Source organism: Cynocephalus volans, chromosome 14, assembly GCF_027409185.1.
Source record: "Cynocephalus volans isolate mCynVol1 chromosome 14, mCynVol1.pri, whole genome shotgun sequence".
NCBI classification, from domain to species: Eukaryota; Metazoa; Chordata; class Mammalia; order Dermoptera; family Cynocephalidae; genus Cynocephalus; species Cynocephalus volans.
In genome coordinates this window covers 101,987,013-102,004,972 of record NC_084473.1, presented here as the reverse complement: position 1 = coordinate 102,004,972, position 17,960 = coordinate 101,987,013, and the positions used below count along the sequence as shown (strand labels likewise).

The 17,960-nt window shown below is 48.7% G+C and overlaps 1 protein-coding gene across 2 annotated transcripts in view; it reads right to left on the bottom strand.

The window, feature by feature from the left end:
* The window catches only part of NCK2 (NCK adaptor protein 2), a 141,427-nt gene extending 137,175 nt beyond the window's left edge, over window positions 1-4,252 (bottom strand). For both annotated transcript variants that reach the window (XM_063078143.1, XM_063078144.1), the window contains exon 1: window positions 4,155-4,252. The gene's annotated coding sequence lies outside the window, so the exon portion shown is untranslated. The remainder of the gene's footprint in view (window positions 1-4,154) is intronic.
* Window positions 4,253-17,960: the final 13,708 nt, after the last annotated feature.

The window sequence follows — 17,960 nt, the reverse complement described above, 5'->3', positions numbered from 1 at the left end:
CAGCAGCAAAGGCACGCACCCAAGGTCTACAACACTCTGCTCCACTTGCTGCCTCATAAAACCAACTCTACCCAGCAACATGCTGGTGGTGTTCCTTACCTACTGCCTGCATGGCAGTGGTGCAGGGCTCTGCGTAGAAGTACTTAAACCTAAGTTCAAGTCCTATAATCCCTGGCTCTGTCCTTGAGCCCCAGTTTCCTCACATAAAAGTTAGGACCAGAGCCAATTTTGCCACCTAATTTCAAATATTAATTATGATAGTATATGTGAAAAGTACTTCGCAAACTAAATTACCATACAAGCATTAGTACACATTATTATCTCATTGTGGCATTTTAGGTCTTCACTAACAATTGGCCAGCAAAAGCATCCCACTTTCCAAAACTGTCTCAAAAGAAGAAATTGCAATATTTAAATTCTGAGGGGCTGGCCAGTTAGCTCAGTTGGTTAGAGCACAACCTTGTAATACCAAGGTCACAGGTTCAGATCCTGGAACCGGCCAGCCGCCATAAATAAACAAATTAATTAATTAATTCCAAGTACACTTGAAGCTTCTTTTCTTAAAAACATTTCAAACACAAACAGTAGAAAGAAGTGAGGTGACACTAAATCACTAACCTACTAGGCCAGAATAACAAGTGCTTTGCCCAGAGTTCCCAGTTCAGGTTGACATGAACAGACTAATCTACTGAAAAGTGAATCATTCAGCCAGCCCACCAGTTGGTTATATAGCTGGGTTTGTTTTGTTTTTTGTTGTTTTTGTTTTTAAGTTTAGCTTCAGGATGACAAATGATCATTCCACAGAGAATTTACCAAATTTGGCCACAAGACCAAATTCTCCCACTGTCTAGACATCCTGGGGATAAAACCTTCCACAGTGTGACAGATGCTCTAAACAGAGGTACAAGAATTTTGGAGGTCTCTTATTACTAACATCTCAGTGGGAACCTAAAACCCCAAAGACAAGAGGCTCAGAACTCAACATTCATGTGCTAAGTAAGTATTTGTGGTGCATCTGCTGTATCTGAAGTATTACACTAAGTGGCAAAACCTTTCTACCCTCAAGGGGCTTAGAATCTATTAAGAAAATCAGAGCACAAAGAAACCATAGGGAAGACTGTCACAAATGCCAAATTGAGGTCACAAAGGAAGTGCTGCGGAGGGGCAAAGGCCCAGGCAAGTTGTTAAGACGTAGGGAGAAAAGGAACAGGGACAGCCACTAGGATGGGGAAACCTGAGACCCCCAGAGGGCTGAGCAAATGAGCTGAGAGGGGATACAGAGGCTGGCCAAGGATAGTGACACCATTGTGCACCACGGTGACACTGCTACACGAACCAAAAGAACTTTTTCATTTCCATGGCTTAAAGGACTGAGGTTCTTGAGGGAGGAATGCGTGTGCCAGCAAGTGTGTGTGTGCGTGTGTGTGTGCTGGGCCAAGGTATAACCTGCTAATGCTGATTTACCTTCTGAAATAAACGTACTTTGGAATGTGTTAAAAGTGAAATGCACGAAAAAAAAAAAGGTCTAATTTTCTAAACTGCGCTACTAAACTGGCCTAAAAAATGAGAAACTATTGTTACTTTGGCTGCATACTTTTGATAGCCTGTGAAAAGCTGCCTTGATCTCCTGGGTTGCCCTAACTCCAGCATTTAACACACATGATATCATTTTTTTAGCTTAGGCCCTTCAAAAAACGCCCCAGCAAGTGTTTCCATCATTCATGTTAGGAAAGAGAAACAATTTGGAAGCACCATTTGCAATCCCTTTGGATGGGAAAACTAATTTCCTCAGCTTCTGGGTGAGGTGTGGAGTTTCCAGTTCACTTTGGAAAAAAGTTAGCTTACTAGTTCTCCCGAACATCACTCACCACCCTCCCCTGCAGTCCCAGCAATCTTGAGCTCTTCAGTCACTAAGCCTCATTTTTAATGTTTAAGAACCATTTCTACAAGCCCTGTCTTCCCCCGTGCATACGGCACACCAGTCTGAGAGGTTAGAATCACTTGCAGACATTGAGCAACACAGCCCAGCCTATCCAGGGCAAATTAAGCTAATGCAAGTGATCAAGTAAAGGACTCCAGGTCATTCTGTGCAATCAGGGAGTCTTAGGGTATTTTGAAAGGTTATCCAGTCTGTGCACATGCAAGGAAGATTTCTGGTGTATTTAATACGAATGATAATGCATTTCTCAAATACTGTGTACATAACATCTGCTGTTTGTTGGAAAAGCTCAATAACCTCCAATGTAAACGAAAAAAGCTCAATAACATCCAATGTAAACGACGGTGGTTGGAATGTTTGCAGGGTCAAACAGCAGAGATAAAGAAGATTTAAATCTGCAGCATGTAATGAAAGCAAAACTCAAAGCCTGAAAACTGACCACAGCTCCTGGAAAAGGGTCAGTTTCTCCACGAGTGTGTGTGGGGGGGGGAGTATTGAGTAGTCAATTCTCCACATGGCGATTTGCCATCCTGTGTTTCATGATCAATCCCACGGAGTGTTTAGGTAGCAGCTAAGCTCAGAGCCCAGCCCGGGCCTCCAGGAGAGGAAGTGGGCCGGCACCTCCACAAGCTTCCCACTGCTTAGAGTTCTCAGTTTCAGCCTCAAGTAGCTGCCAGAACACCACTATGATCAGCCACTTTCTTCAATCAAAACTTCATGGAACCAACCTCAAGGAGAGAAATACTGAGGTAGGATTTTCCCTTACGGCCACTTCTTCACAGCAGGGTTAACACCGCTTCTCAGGAAATCCCTGCTCCAAACATGTAAAAACCTACACCTCGGGCCCAATCTCCAGGTTAGGTGTGCTTCTGTGCATGTTCACTGCCTGCCATTCTGTTTAAATGAACCACTCACAGGCCTGACTCCTGTTATTAGTTCCCCGCTTTAACTAGGAACACCTGGTGGGTGAGTTAAGGGAGAGCTCAGGAGCATAGTTTAGACCTGTTTTAATAAGTTAAAGCGGTCCAAGTTAATTTCATTTTTGGTCCCTTTTAAGACTTGAAAACAACTGTTGATGGCCTATATCAAAAACAATGGCATGAAACACACCCCGAGTTACTTTCATTCCAACACAAAATCCCTTCCGAGAAGGCAGGACCCACCCGGGCCTCCCCACCTGTGGGACCCCAGCAAGCCACACCGACTGGCCTCTCTGGCCCAGACCCAGGCCTGCATCCCGTGATGCAGACTTTGTAAACTTAGCAGAATCGGCCTTAAACCTGTTGGCTAAATAAACAAAACCAAATAAAGGAGAAACTGGCAAACTGAACTGTCTCAAGTGACCGTGGCCGACGCCACACACGTTCCCGCTCAGTCCCCGAAGCTCTCACCACGCTAAAGTCAGGTGCCCGGTGCCCATCAGCCAAGGCCCCCAGCATCCCGCGCAGACATTCCAAGGCGACAGTCATTGTCTACAAATTAAAGCGTTTTGCAAATTAAACCCCTCCACACAATGCCAAGCTAACCGCCCTCATAAGGAGTTACCGTCAAGGCTTCAACTGTAACATCAAATTTTTCCAGAACCACTTCGGGGTTCAATCGCCCTGAATAACCGGAGCGGGCAGAGCGACTGTGAGCAACTTTACTCCAGGAGGCTGTCAGCGTGTCATGTAGACCTGGGGCAGGGCGCTGGGCCCGAAACCCCGCACAAAAGCGCCCTCCGCCGAGGCGAGGTCCTCCTTCCCGCGCGGTGACAGCAGCTTTGCGCCGGATCATAAACACTTCTAATAAGCAAGTTCTCTGGGCCGATGGCGGCCTCCCGCGTCCCTGCGCTTGGGCAAGCGATCTTCGGCTATTCTTCCCCGGCACACGCGCCCCGGTGGCCCCGGCCGCCGCACGGTCCCGCCGCCTGCCCACCCGCGGGTCTCCAGTCCCCTGGCCCCGCCGCCGGCTCCCCGCCCGCGTCCTCGGCGGCCACCCCGCCCCCACGCCGGTCCCCGAGGGCGGGGGCGCGGGAAAGTGGACAGGAGGGTGCGGAGTCGGGACGTGCCGGGCAGGCCGCGGCGGGGCCGAGGGCAGCGGTGGGGCGCGGCGGGGACCCGCTTCCCCGGCCCCTCTCCGGCCGCGCCCCGGCCCGCGAGCCCGCTGCGCTCCCAACTCCGCCGAACCGCCCCAAGTTGGCGGCCCCCGCCCCGCGCCCGCCGGCCGCGCTCACCTCGCCGTGGGCCGCCCGCCGAGGCCGGAGGGCAGCGGCGCGGGTCCCGGGGCGGCGGCCGCGCTGCGCCGCCCAGGCGCCGCTCTTTGTCTGCGCCGCTCCCTCCTCCCGCCGCCGGGCGGACGCCGCCGGCCCGGGCGCCGCGAGCCTCCCGCCGCCGAGCCCTCCCCGCCGCCCGCTCGGCCGCGCGGCTCCGGCCTGACGCTCCCCGCGGCGGCGGCGGCGGTGGCGGCGGTGGCGGCGGCGACCCTCCCCGCGCGCAGCGCCCGCCCCTGCGCGCTCTTCCTGCTCCTCCCGCGCTCCTCCCGGCCGCGCCGCGGCGCCGCCCCGGGGCCGGCCCAGGCTCGCGCGGGGCGGGGCGGGGCCCAAGCCCACCTGGGGGCGCAGCCTCGGGTCGCCGACGCTCCGCTCGGGGGCGCTGAGACGGTCCCCGCGCCTGAAACTGCTCGCGCGCGGAGTGGGGGCGGGGTGGGCGGGGACGGGCTGAAGATTCCGGCAGCAAGTCGCAGCTCGGGGGCTGCGGGGTGGCTTTGCGTCCTCGTCTCTGTTCGTGTGACTTTCTCCTCGCCACGCTCGAGCTGCTGGCCGACCGCCCCTCCGGGAAGCATTCCCACGGCACTCTCAGCGAAGCAGGCCTGTAGTCCATCAAAAAAGTGGCTCCCATAAAAATGCCACTTCCTCGCCGTAATGGCTTGTGGGCATTTTCATTTGTTTGTTTTGCATCTGTTTACTTTCCCAGCCAGACACGTTCTCACTCCAGCCTCCCCGTCGGAGGCACTTCCTAAGGGGAGGACAGGAAACCCGACCTCTGCTGCCCCCCAGGCTTCGAGGCCAGCCGGAGCCGGTCGGAATCGGGTGACACACCCAGGGGGCAGCACCCAGTGAGGAGCTGCCGGAATGTGGGCCCCAGAAGGACTTGTCCCTCATGGTGGGACCGCTGCGCTCCCCCAGCCCCGAGTTGTGGCTAACCTGTAAGCAAAGCTGGACGACTTAAACCGATGAGGGAGCGGAAAGACACAAGTCCCCCTTTGACAGGCACACGCACCCAGATGTCTCTCCACTCGAAGGAAAAGGAAACCCTAAGGTTCAAGAGTTTCTGATTTCCTGGCGGGATAGCCTGCACCCACGAGATTCTTTCTTAGGCTCCTGCCTTCTCATTCATAGGAAGGCGATAATAATTTACCCAAGGTGACAACACAGTATTATTTGACTCGGGCACCCCCTGCCTCCTTCCCGAAAGGAAGTAGCCCAGGATGGGTAACTTGAATCTTTGACTACTGGCTCCCTGAACTGTGTAACTGTGCACAGGTGCTTCTTCACCTTTATAAAACCTGTCAAATGGAGAGATCATGTTTACCTGTGGAAAGTACCCGGCAGCTCCCTGGCAGTGGGTGTGAACAGGTGGGAGGAGGTGCCGTCCACTGAGCAGGGATCAGGAAATCCCAACAGCCTTCTTCCTTTCTGTTTTGACCTTGAGAAAGAAGCTACCTCAATTCTTCCTTTTGTGCCAACCTCACCTTACTTATATCTAGCTTTACAATAAGGAAATGATCTGGCCCAATTTTAAATTAGCTTACTCAAAACAGGTATAACAACACTGGCCCAGTTTTTAACTTGTTTGCTTTGTAAACTTCCATTGAATCGTGGTTCTTGAACTCTTTTCTCTGATTCTTTGTGAAACCACAAGTGACATTTTCTATGGTCCTTTCTCAATCTTTATCCTATGCAGTTGGTTGATGCATGTAGCATTTCTGCTATTTCCTGAAACTCCATCATCTTTTCACTTATGGAATGAATGGCTAGTTCTGATTCTCTCACCTTTCTGACCTGCCCATTTCTGTCTCCTTGACTGAGGGATGTTGTCTTCCCAACCTCTAGCAGTAACATTTTCAAAGCAGACAGTGGTCCTTTGTTTTTATTTTGATATGCACCTTTTTTTTTAGAGACAGAGTCAATCATTTTTTGTGTGCCCCCCATCTGGACTCTCATTGATGAACTCCCAGACCTGCAGCCTTACAGAGCTCCCAGGCTGGTCTGCACTCCCTCTGGCAGCTCATCTTCTCTTCTAGGTCACTACCTTCAGAATGAAACTCATCTCCTTCCCAAACCAGCTCCTGCTTCCACGATCTCAGGCTTGGCCAACGGCCCAGTAGGCACCTTGGCTCCTGGCAGAAACCTCATTTTCTGCCCTCTGAGCTCTCCCCAAGGGAAGTGAGGAGAGGGCACTAGATGCCACCAGGACCCCCTCAATCTAGCCCACGATTCCGAGTCCTCATGATTCTCATACACCCCTTTGACTGCACTTTCCTTTCCATTTCCGCTGCTGGCATCCTGACCTTTACATCACTCCTAGCAATGCTTACAATGTACCGTTATTGAACTCTTGACATGTATGTCATCTCTAATCCACATACAATAGTATTATCTCCACTTTGCAGATGAAAAAACAAACAGTCAATGAAAGAGTTGGGGTCAGAACCGCATGTGCCTGATTCCAAAACTCCTGTTCTTTTGCCTGCACCACTGCCCTCCAGCTGGTCTCCCGGTAATTACTCACTTCTCATCCCCCATATTTATCGTGGATATCACTGTCATCCTAACCTTCCTAAAAATTGCTTCCATCTTGCCCCGTCACTTGCTCAAGAACTTCCCATAGCTCCCCACTACCCACCACAGTCCCCTCACAAGCCCTCTGATGGCAGAAGACTTGAGCCTTTGCTCCTAGGAAGGCTGGGGAATTTAGCCTAAGAGGCCTGTATTTGTTTCCTGGGGCTGCCTTAACAAATTACCTCAGACTAGGTAACTTAAAACAGAATTGATTGTGTGGAAGTTCTGGAGGCCAGAATCCTGAAATAAAGGTGCCAGCATCTCTCTGCAGTATCTAGAGGAGAATCCTTCCTTGCCTCTTCCAGCGTCTCGTGACTCCAGGCGCTCCTTGTCATGGGGCAGCATAACTCCAGTCTCTGCTTCTGTCTTCACATGGCCAGGTCTCTGTGTGTCCTCTCTCCTCTCTTTTTATAAAGACACTTGTCTTTGGATTCAGAGCCCACCCTAATGGAATGATCTCATCTCAACATCCTTAACATAACATCTTCAAAGACCCTTTTTCCAAATCAGATCACATTTACAGATTCCAGGTGAACCTATATATCTTCTGGGGCCACCATTCAACTCACTACAAGGTCCAACACGGGGTAGACATTTCTTTGAAGGCTATGGATTATCTAAATACGTATATATCTATGTTTCTGCACTCCACTCCATTATGTGTTCAAGTCTGTTTTACTATTAAAATGTCTTCAATAACTAAGTATTGAAAGAGCAAAAAGTATAAACCTTTTGCCTAAAATTTCATCAGCATCAAACCCTATGGTTTATCTTCCAAAGGTCTTTCAAACATAGTCCTGCCATGATAATCTCCTTTTCAACTCTGTCCAATAGAATCTACTTGCTTCAGTCACTCTGCTGTCCCCACTGTGCCCCATTGAGTCTCACTACTTTTTGCCTCCTATGGTGTGAGGCAGCTGGGAATTTCCTGTTCCCTTCCTCCTCCCCATGAGCTCCATTGAAGACTCCTGCTGATCCCTCCTTGGACTAGTGGAAAGCACAGGGCAAGGCTGAGTGCGTTGTCCGGGTCAGACTTCAGAGGCTCAAAGCCTATCCAGAAGCCTGTGACGTGGGGTCGTTCCCCACCCCACCCCCAAGGCCTCCAATGGTAACATACGGCTGCGGAGGGCTGTGAGGACTGAATGAAATAACGTAAACAAGTCTCGACTGTGTGCTCAGCTCACCGTAAACACTCGTGTCAGCTTTTCTGTGACCTTCTCTCTTAACTCTCAATTCAATTAAGCATATCTAGTATATTTCTATTTGAAAGGCATTCTAGATTCAGCTCAGGGTTCCTTCATTTGGTGCATACACCAAAGAACACCTGCAGGTAGGAAGGGCAGACCGAAGTTCGCGTTACTCAGAAGTAATAACAAACTAGAGAAAGTGAATGGCTGCTGATGTGGTTTAGAAGAAATTGAGAGAAAAGACTCAAAGAAAGGATAAAACCAGTACACAAATAACTATAATAAAGCTCAATATGAAAAGTACCAAACCAGAAGCAGGAGAAGCTTTAGGCCCTATGAAGGTGGGGACATTAGAAACGCACCTTGAGAGATGACACAGTAGCAAGCTGCCGTAATTTGGCTTCCCCACATCCGGCCCCTTCCTAGTTTTGGAGAGGCCCCGTCTGCACCTGAGAGAGAGGCAGAGTGGGCTCCTCTGTCTCCCTGTTCCAAGGAGCCTGTGAGAGTGAGGGACCTGGGACTGGCCAACAGAACCCTCCCTCTCGAGACTCGGAAAGTCAAGAGGGTGCTGAAGACCAGGAGGGTGAGACTCGATTTGCTGTGGCTGAAACCTTCCCAGAACGTCCCTACAGCAGGAGCTAACTGTTTGCTTCTCACACTAGCCACCCTGTGAACTACTGGACGTTTTTCCAGTAAATTCTCCTGTTCTGCTTAAGCTAATCAGAGGCGCTTTCTCTTCTTGCAGCCAAACTCCTGAATGACACAAACTGTAGGGTATTGAAAGGTGGAGACAGGAAGGAAATTCCCAGTGCGGGGGCCTTAGAACCCTGGGGACAGAGAGGGAAAATTGGAGGACTCCATGGGAACAGGGACAGGCCCATTTGCCTAAATGGAGCCGAAGGTGCGCGGAGAGGCTCCTGAGGAGGGGTGGCAAGGACATGAGGCGGTCAAGTGTGGACATCGCCCGGCTAGGATGGTTGGCGCGTGCACCGAGGGACGTCTCGAGGTAGGAAGGACAGACAAGCTCGCAGGCTCGGAGACGGAATAACCCAGACAAGGGCGGAGAGGATGTGCGGGGAATGGTTTAGGAGAAACTCAGAAGAAGGACTCAAAAGGACTTTGCAACCGATTGGACGTGGGGCTGAAGAGAACTAGAACAGGGCATCAAACACGACCTGTGCGTTCGGATGTGTGTAACTGCGAAGATAACAGCACGATATCAGAGATAGAAAAGTTGGGGAAACTGACTTGTCAGGGATGAACAGTTTTGTGTTTGCACATTTCGTTCAATTTAATGAATATTTTTACCAACCTACCACACCGAGAGGGCTCTATAGGAGGTGCACAAGCAAGCAAGTCACAGTTCCTGCCTTCAAGTGACTTTCTGCTGGAGAAGCAGCTATTACTGCTGTAAGCATTCCACTGGAGTAATGAGGATTTAACTGTGGCATCCATCTCAGCATCGATGTGAACACCGTGAGGGCAGGGACCACCTCTAACTTTCCCGTACAGCTCCAGAACCTTTCCTGTCTATGCAGTAGAGAGCAGACTCTTCATAAATCTTTCATGATGGGTGGATATTCCACACTCATTTGGGTTCACCAAAGGGGACAGAGAACCATAAGCATCAGTGAAAAGACCTAAAAAGAGGCCTTTATGAACTCACCAGTATAACAATTGTAAAACAAAAACTGGTAGACTTGTAGATTTTGGAATTTCATTTTATCTACATTAGCATGGGGAGAAGGGACACGAGTCTTATGATGGCAGCGTTGTTTCTTACCCAACCTACTAAGTACCTTCTCAACACCTCTTCAGACTCAAGAGGGTAGAGGTTAGAAACCCATGAAACTCATCTCTCAATGACTGACAGGACTAACTTTTTTTTTTTTAAATCACAATTACAAGGAATTAAGGTTCACACACACACTCCGACAAGTGAGGTGTCTTCTCTGTACGATCAATACAATTCTGCTTCTATCTCTGAATTATAATCTGGACTTAAGAAAACAGCTCTGCACCATCTAATTGGGTTTTATCAAACATTTATTTGTACATATTTGTGGGGTGCAGTGTGTTGTTTCAACATATGCATATACTGCACAATGATTCCCTTAGGGTAGACAGCCATCTAATTGTTTAAATAAAGGAAAAACAAAGTAACACTGTAAAGCTGAATGTGATTTAGGGTTTTAAAAAAAGGGAATGAAAGTGCATTCAAACATTAACCAATTTTTCGATATGCATTGTTAAAGAACACTTACTGTGGTGGCAAACATTAGACATTATAATGTTTTAATTAACTTTAAAACTTGAAGGCTGCTTGCTCTGAAAAATAAAATGAATCAAACTTTAAGTTGTTTTTGATCATTGGCATCAGGGTGGAATTAATTTCAGATAGGAACAATTTTAAGAGAGCTCTATAACTTTAGAAAAGCTAAGAGAATTTTACACAAATTTCCACTTTGGAATGTGTCTTTAGGTGAACATCACATATAAGACATTTCTGTTAGCTATAATAAACGCTCAATTAATCAGAATGCCTGAGGAAGGAGCTGTTCTGCTACATTAGTTTTTCATGTTGGCTAAGGATTAACCAGAAAGCCGCTTCAGCTGGAACATAAATTGAAATTTTTTAAAAATATCAATTGCAAGCTGATATCTCACCTTAAAAGCACAGGATGGTAAATGAAATGAGTTCTTTTTTGATGTTGGTGTGCCTTGCAATGCCTCAGAGATATCATTCCAAACACGCAGCCTCATTTTATGGTGCAAAGTGTGTAGCAGATCAGGTGGAATCTGCACTAAGTCAGAGCCAGATGCTAAGATTACTGTTCAAAAAGTTAACAAAATTCACTTGTTTTTCTGCACTTGCTACTTTTTTCCAAAAGTGGAGTGCTGCGTAGGCAGTTTTCCAGTGGATGAGGGTTCCAGTTACTTAAAGTCTAGTTAGTTATTCAATGCTTACATGCATATTTTAAAAGGAAAGCCTTCTAAAATATAAAGCAATTCTCAACTAGGGTACTGGTGAATAGAATTGAAATAGGAGGTGCTCAGTTTCCCTGTGGTCAGGTTAGGGGATATGCAGCTGGGTTTCCAGCCACTCTCTGCGGTCTCAGGCCCCCTCCTCTCGGCCCTCCCCTGGAAGGAAGTTACTGTTGCTAGTTAGACTTATTTTCAGCCACAACACAGGGAAAATGAGACCACAAAGGGCTGGCTTATGCAAATCTAGTGGCTGGACATGCTCAATAGAGAGCACAGAATATTCTTGAATATGCCTGGTGCATGTGATAGGGTCTGACCAATTAACATGCTCAAGGAAGGGACCGACTGAGCATGTGCAAGATGAAATGTTACGTCACCGGGAGCCTTCGCCTTAGGTCCTTAAATAGAAAAACTGTAAAAGCCGAATCCTAGCCCAAGGCGGGGTTGCTGCTCACTTTCCTGGAGGCAACCCGACCTTGGCTGGCTGCAGTGTGTGTGCTTTACTTTGTATCAGACTTATTTTCAGCAAGCCACTGCTCACTGTCTTGAACCCCCATGCACTCTGTACAGAACTTTAAGTGTGCCTTTCTTATTTTTGTGTTACACTTGGTGTGGGCCCTGCTCAGTCTCTGGAGCTAGGCTGCACTCTCTGTGGGACCTGTATTCTTATCTGTTTCATGAAACCTGTTCTCACTTTGTACTGTGACTCTGCCCTTGCTGCTCTTGAATTCTTTCCTGTGGCAGAGCCAAGAACTGGAGGATGGGGCAGGTTGAGGCGGACTACCGGGCCCAAGCCCCTGCCTCTGACTTCCGAATGCAGCTTTTATTAATCACATGTTTCACTAAAGAACACATAAGTTAATAGGCAGGTGTTAAAACATGCTGTGGTGTGATCCCTTTTTCATTTTGCTATTTCTAGTGCACTGCTCAGAACAGCTTTCTTCTGTGAATTTAACAGAAAATTTCAAACAAGACTCAAGTGTTTGAGCAATAATCCCGTATAGTCTAAACTTGGTGGTCTGGGACCCCCCCCTCCCCAAACAGCATTCTGCATCCGTGATCCAGTAAGCTCTCTTTCCTCAGAACTTCTGCTGGGGCACTTAGCCAAAAACGCCTTGTTTTCTAGTAATTTATGTCCATATGATATTCCACGATGACAGACTGATTAAGGGCACCAGTGATTTCTTTGAATTTCCCAGAGTATCTCACTGACATCTCACACAAAGTTGGCAGTTAATAAAGGTTTTTTGAAGGAAAGGTGTGGGATTAAAATCAACTATTAAAAAATGTCACTTTTCAGTGCAAATGTGGTTAGCTGTGCACTACTGCAGTTATTGCTAAAAACAAGTGAACAGCTGTCATTCAAGCACATTTATCGCATCCTCACAACCTAGTGAAGGAGGCCTGAAGACCCCCACTTTGCAGATAAGGAAACTGAGGTTTAAAATCTTCCAAAACTTGTCTAAGGTCAAATGCTAACAAGGACTTTTGAATTTGTTTTCATTATCTCTCCTACAAATATGTAATACTGATTGACAAGGCGCCTGAGAAACAAAACCACGATGAATAAATTGCACATACTTTAGTATCCCATTAAATCACTTTCATGTTGAATTCTTAACAGAGTTACTGATTCTCCCCCATTTCACTCTGATTTCATTAAGTGCTTCTGATGTCTGTGCTGGACCAGGGGCGATGGAGCATAGTGAGGGGTTGGTTGTGAACGGAGCCTCCAGCCGTGCAGACTCAGACTGCAGCACAGACCATCCGCCCAGGGGGCACTCAGAGCCGAGCCGGGTGGGGTAGCAGTTTCTTGCTGCTGCTGTAGCAAGTCACTGCAAAGCTACGGCTTAAACAACACAGACTGATGATCCTAAGTCACAGATCCAACACAGGTCTCACTAGGCTAAAGTCAAGGTGTAGGGAGAGCTGTGTTACCTTATGGAGGCTCTGGGGGACCATCCATTTCTTTACGTTTTCCAGCTTTTAGAGGCCACCTGCGTTCCCTGGCTGGGGGCCCCTTCCTCCATCTTCAAAGCCAGCAGTAATGCATCTTTGTGACCCTGCTTCTGTTTTCAAGCCTCTCTCCCTTCAGCCAGGAAAGGTTATCCTCCCTGCACAACTCACGTCATTACAATGGGCCCATCTGGGTGACCCAGGGCCATCTCAAAGTTTGTCCCCTAACTCACCTCTGCCAAGTCCCTTTGCACGAAAGGTGACATATTTACAGGTTCTTTGAGGGACCATGATTCAAAAATCATTATTCATGGAACAGTCCTGTGGGGATTGGAGCAGAATGAAGATGCCACACACTGAGGTGAGAGGGGAGGGAGGATACGGTGGCCTCAGGGACCACTGGAAGAGAGCACATGGGGAGGGAATGGGGCACCTTCCTGCGAGTGCTTTCTGGAGCCTTTGCCCCAAATGAGCATCATGGTTAGAGGAAGTGAGGACACCTCCATTCACAAGTTACACGCCTCACCTGAGAGCCCAGCGGAGGAGTTTAGGGAAGCAGATGGTTTCTTGAGCAAGGAAGTGACACAATTAAAAAGATATTTTGGGTCCAACCACCAGATTACGGGAAATACAGAGGTCAGAGAGCACGTCCAGCCATATTGGGAATGCAATCAGCAAACGCTGGACTGTGGGGACACTGAAGGACAGAAAATCTGGCTTCTTGCACCAATATGGCTAAGGAAACTATAGAGAGATGAGCATTGAAACTACAGGTTAAAAGACCTAAAATACGTTTTTTACAAAGCAGGAAAAAGTAAGCCACAATAATTAGGGACGCACGCTGAAAAAGAAAGAAGAGAGAGAACTCTTGAGGGGACGAGAGGGCTTTGGGAGGGGTTTTGAGACACCGGGCATGGGCTGTGGTTATGGGGGTCTTTCCCTGATAAGAGTTCATTAGGCCATACGTTTACTCCATGTGGTTTTCTGTAGGTGTTATATTTATTGATAGAATTATTAAATGTTGATGATACATTTTGGATAAATTGGTCAGGCAATGGTATGGAAGCAGTGCGGGGACAGAGGGAAGCTGTGGAGGTCTCAGCATTAGGGTTGGATGTGACTGCCAAACCTTGCCCATGACGGTCACAGCAGAAACAGAGAGAAAGAGGAGTGTGTCATCCAGACAAGGTAATGCTCGACGGGATGCAGTGGCTAGCTATGTACTGGGGTCAAAAGAAAGGATGTGTCTTCTGCTGTTCCACGTCCTGCAGGAGAAGCCTTGGAGAGAAAAAGAGCCTGCTCTGAACTCAGGAGAGGTCTGACCCCTTCCCGTGCCTCTCAAGTCCCACTCTGTCTCCTCAGGAGCCATCATCAGCTTTCTCAGGTGTCTTGACCTGGTGTCCCCAAAAACAGAGACCCCAAGGCTTGCATGTAACCCTCTGGGTAGTGATGCTGAGATTGGGGAATAGGAGGGCCTGGGAAGTATGGACGTGCAAGGATGGCAAGCTAGAATTTTAAGAAAATGCCCTCCCAGATATTGGCCCCACAATTTCTCCTGACTCCATAGCTCTCGATGCTTTCACACAAAAGCCGCTATTTTTTTTTCTGTTTTTTTTTTTCTAGCTGTTTTTAGTGTGGGGAGTTGGTCTAGAAACAATCTGGGCATCAATTTGGAAGTTAAGAGAAACTGCATCTTCCTCCACCAAGGGAAACAACCCCTATGGCTGTACGAATTTGTAGGCTAACTGCAAATAATATTTTTAACTATTAACTGCCCAGATTTAGTAAAGAAAGGAACATTAAACTGGTGAAAAGAGGTGGTTTCTCTAACTTTTGTGGAGGCACCTCCAGAAGCTGCCTCAGGTTGCTTCTTTGAGATGCTCATAGCACCCTGCTGTGGATGCAAAACAGTCTATTCCGAAAGCCAGCAGCCAGCTGGAGCCCCAGGATCTGAAGCTCTGTGGCACTGCCCAGGTCCCCTCCCCCATCAGAGCCCTTGGACTCCCCCTCCACGTTTTCTTTACATATCAGGCCTCACCTAAGGCCAAGGCTGCCCTTCTAAGGCTAACTTGTCTTCCAAGCTACCCTTGAATATCATTTAAACCTGACTTCACCAACATACACATTTTCCAGGCGTGACTTGTCTTAGACCCTGGCACCTCTGAATTCCCAGGTTAGTCATAGATTGACTCCCATGGTAGAGCAGAAACAAGCAGGTGGCACTCCAGTAAATTACCTTTTCCATCTAGCTGGTATAAGCAGAGGGGGAATGTGATGCTGTTGAAGACATTGGTCTGAAACCTGCACTGATTGGGTAAACACCAAAGTAACCTAAAAGTAGATACTTTTGTTTAATTTAAATTATTGTAGCAGCTGCTCTCAGCACCCACTCCACGCCCTCCCTAGGGTTGCCTGCAGCTTTATTGGACAGGTCCCCCACTTCCTCACATGCTGTGGTTGCCTGTGTCCAGCCTGGGGGGAGGGATGCTTTCATGGTGGGGGGCTTGCTCTGGCCACAGTAGTGTGCCTGGCCCTTGGGTGGGGCACAGTAGGGAGTCAACCCCCCATGAACAACCCAATCACCGGGGAGGTGCGTCTGTTGATAAGTACCCCAGCTGCTTTGGCTCATGGTCGGACAGTCCTGACAGCTTAGACCCACTGGCTACCTCCCTTCCTTCCCCATCTCTCATCCTCCTCCCTTCCTGTGCTTCCTGGGACACCTTCTGTGAGCTGCCAGAACAAAGAACCACAGACTGGGAGGCTTAAACAATAGACATTTATTCCCTCACAATTCTGGGGGCTGGAAGTGCAAGATCAGTGTGCCGGCAGGTCTGCTTTCTTCTGAGGCCTTGCTCCCCGGCGTGCAGATGGCCCTCTCCTCACTGTGTCCTCACGTGGTCTTCCTCTGTGCACGCACAATCTTGGGGGCTCTTCCCCTTCCTACAAGGACACAAGTCCTAGTGGATGAGGGACCTACCCTTATGACCTCTTTTAACTTTATTTAATTACTTCTTTAAAGGCTCTGTCTCCAAACACAATCACATTGAGAGTTTAGGCTTCAACATATGAATGGGGGTGCAGAGGGAGCATATTTAGTCCATAACACCCACCAAACGAATTGCTTGCACCCATTTGTGAGGGTCAGTACTCAAGATAAATCAGCTATATATCAATCTAAAATTGCTAAAGAGAACATACACACACACACACACACACACACACACACACACACACACACACACACCACGCACACCCCTGGTTGGACAAAGCAGGGACTTTTCATATCAGTAAATGCCACTGAACATCCCAAGCCAGGTTCCCTGCAGCCTTGAGTTGCACCACCCAAGAATAACAGCTGGGGTGGGAGGGGTGGGAGGGGTGGCATTTCCCCTTAGAAGAGCACACATATGGAGCCGAGGGTTTGGCTTTCCCTGCCCTGTTGTCACTGCTGCACACCAAGGCGGTTGGGCCCACCACTAACCTTGACCGATAAGAGGAGGTTCACGAGGCAGCCTGCCCAGGGGAGTTTCATCCCGGACGGCCTCCCATGCTGTGTGTTCTTGGCACACATCAAAGGCAGTTTGGGGGTACATTGTTCAGGTTCCTCCCATCCTGACCACCTTCCGGCCGCACCTCACCCTCACCCAAGAGTCCCGAGCTGGGTCCAGAACCAGGGCCCTCTCCCAAGCTGGATCTGAACAAACCCTGCACGTGGACAATCTGCTGCTTCACAACAGATGCGCCGCTGCCATGATGGGTAAAACACAAGTGCATTTCGTACTGCTACTGAATTCATCGTAGCTGGCAGCCATGCGCTTTTTTAGTCAAAGGATATTTCGACTATAACCACGAGCACAAGACTACGCTACAAGACTACAAGACTAGCAAACCAACTTTGTTTAAGTAAAAAGGGATCTTCCTGAACTAAATTTTGGAGCCACTGTTCCCGTCTATAGCAGAAGGATGTTTCTAACAGCTGAGCCTCCTTGGACAGGGTCTGACAACAGAATCTGTGATCTGTTCCTGTTCGTGCCCTGCAACTCCAGGACAATTTCCTTAACACAGCTGCCCGGGCTGGGGTTCTTTTGTCCCATCTGTCCTGGCCCCTGCTTCTACTTCCCTGTCCTGCTCTTTTCTGCTGGTACTTTTCATCCTATTCAGGTAGGCTTCCCTTCTCACCTTCGTCAACACTTTCCGTGTTCAGTGCCTCCTTGTAATTACCGTTTCATTAAAAGGCCTTCCTCACCTCATCCGCCTGTGATCCTATCAGGTTTGTGGGCCTTCACCTAATGCAGACATGCAGAGTCAGACCAGGGAAGGTTCACTCAAATGTGTATTAATTCATTCTTCCAGGGCGGCTGCGTGCAGTGCAGCGGCTCAGGTGGCACCCAGGCCTGCCCCGTGTCGTGCACCATGGCTGCGCGCACACCTGACCTCAGCCGCCCCGTCTGCCTGCTCCACCATCGGGCTCTCTCTGGCCAGCACAGCCTGTTCACCCAAGTGCAGGGCAGGGCAGAATGCTAGGACATTGGTCCTGCCCACAGCCACCCCAGCCAGTGACCCATGGGAACTGGCTAGTAAATACTTCAGCTCTCCCTCCCTCAGGCAACTCTGAGGTACATATTCTACACTGGCTCCCATGGCTCCCCAGGGGGGTTAAGCACCAGTGTCCGTGGCAGTAACTTGCTTCATAACAAGCAGTCTGCTGTCCTCCTTCCTCTCAGGCCTCACACTCTCTACTCCACAATGATGCTTCTCGGGATCACCTCCCAAATGACCTTCTCGTCTCCCATCCTCATCTCAGAGATTGCTTATGGTAGAACCCACTTTAAAATGTGCTGGTCAGTTCTCTGCCCTTATACGTTTTAAATAATCTCTTCCTAGATTAAAGAAGAGGTTATTTTGGCTGTTGTTTAGTACTACTCGGATTTATAATTCCATGACCTGAGTTGACACATAAGTAGCTGTGACCTGGACAAGCCACTTAGCTTCCTTGTGCCTCAGTTTCCTTATTGTAAAGTAAGGGTTTATACTACAGTAGTGGTTCTCAAAATGTGGACTTCCTCTGAAG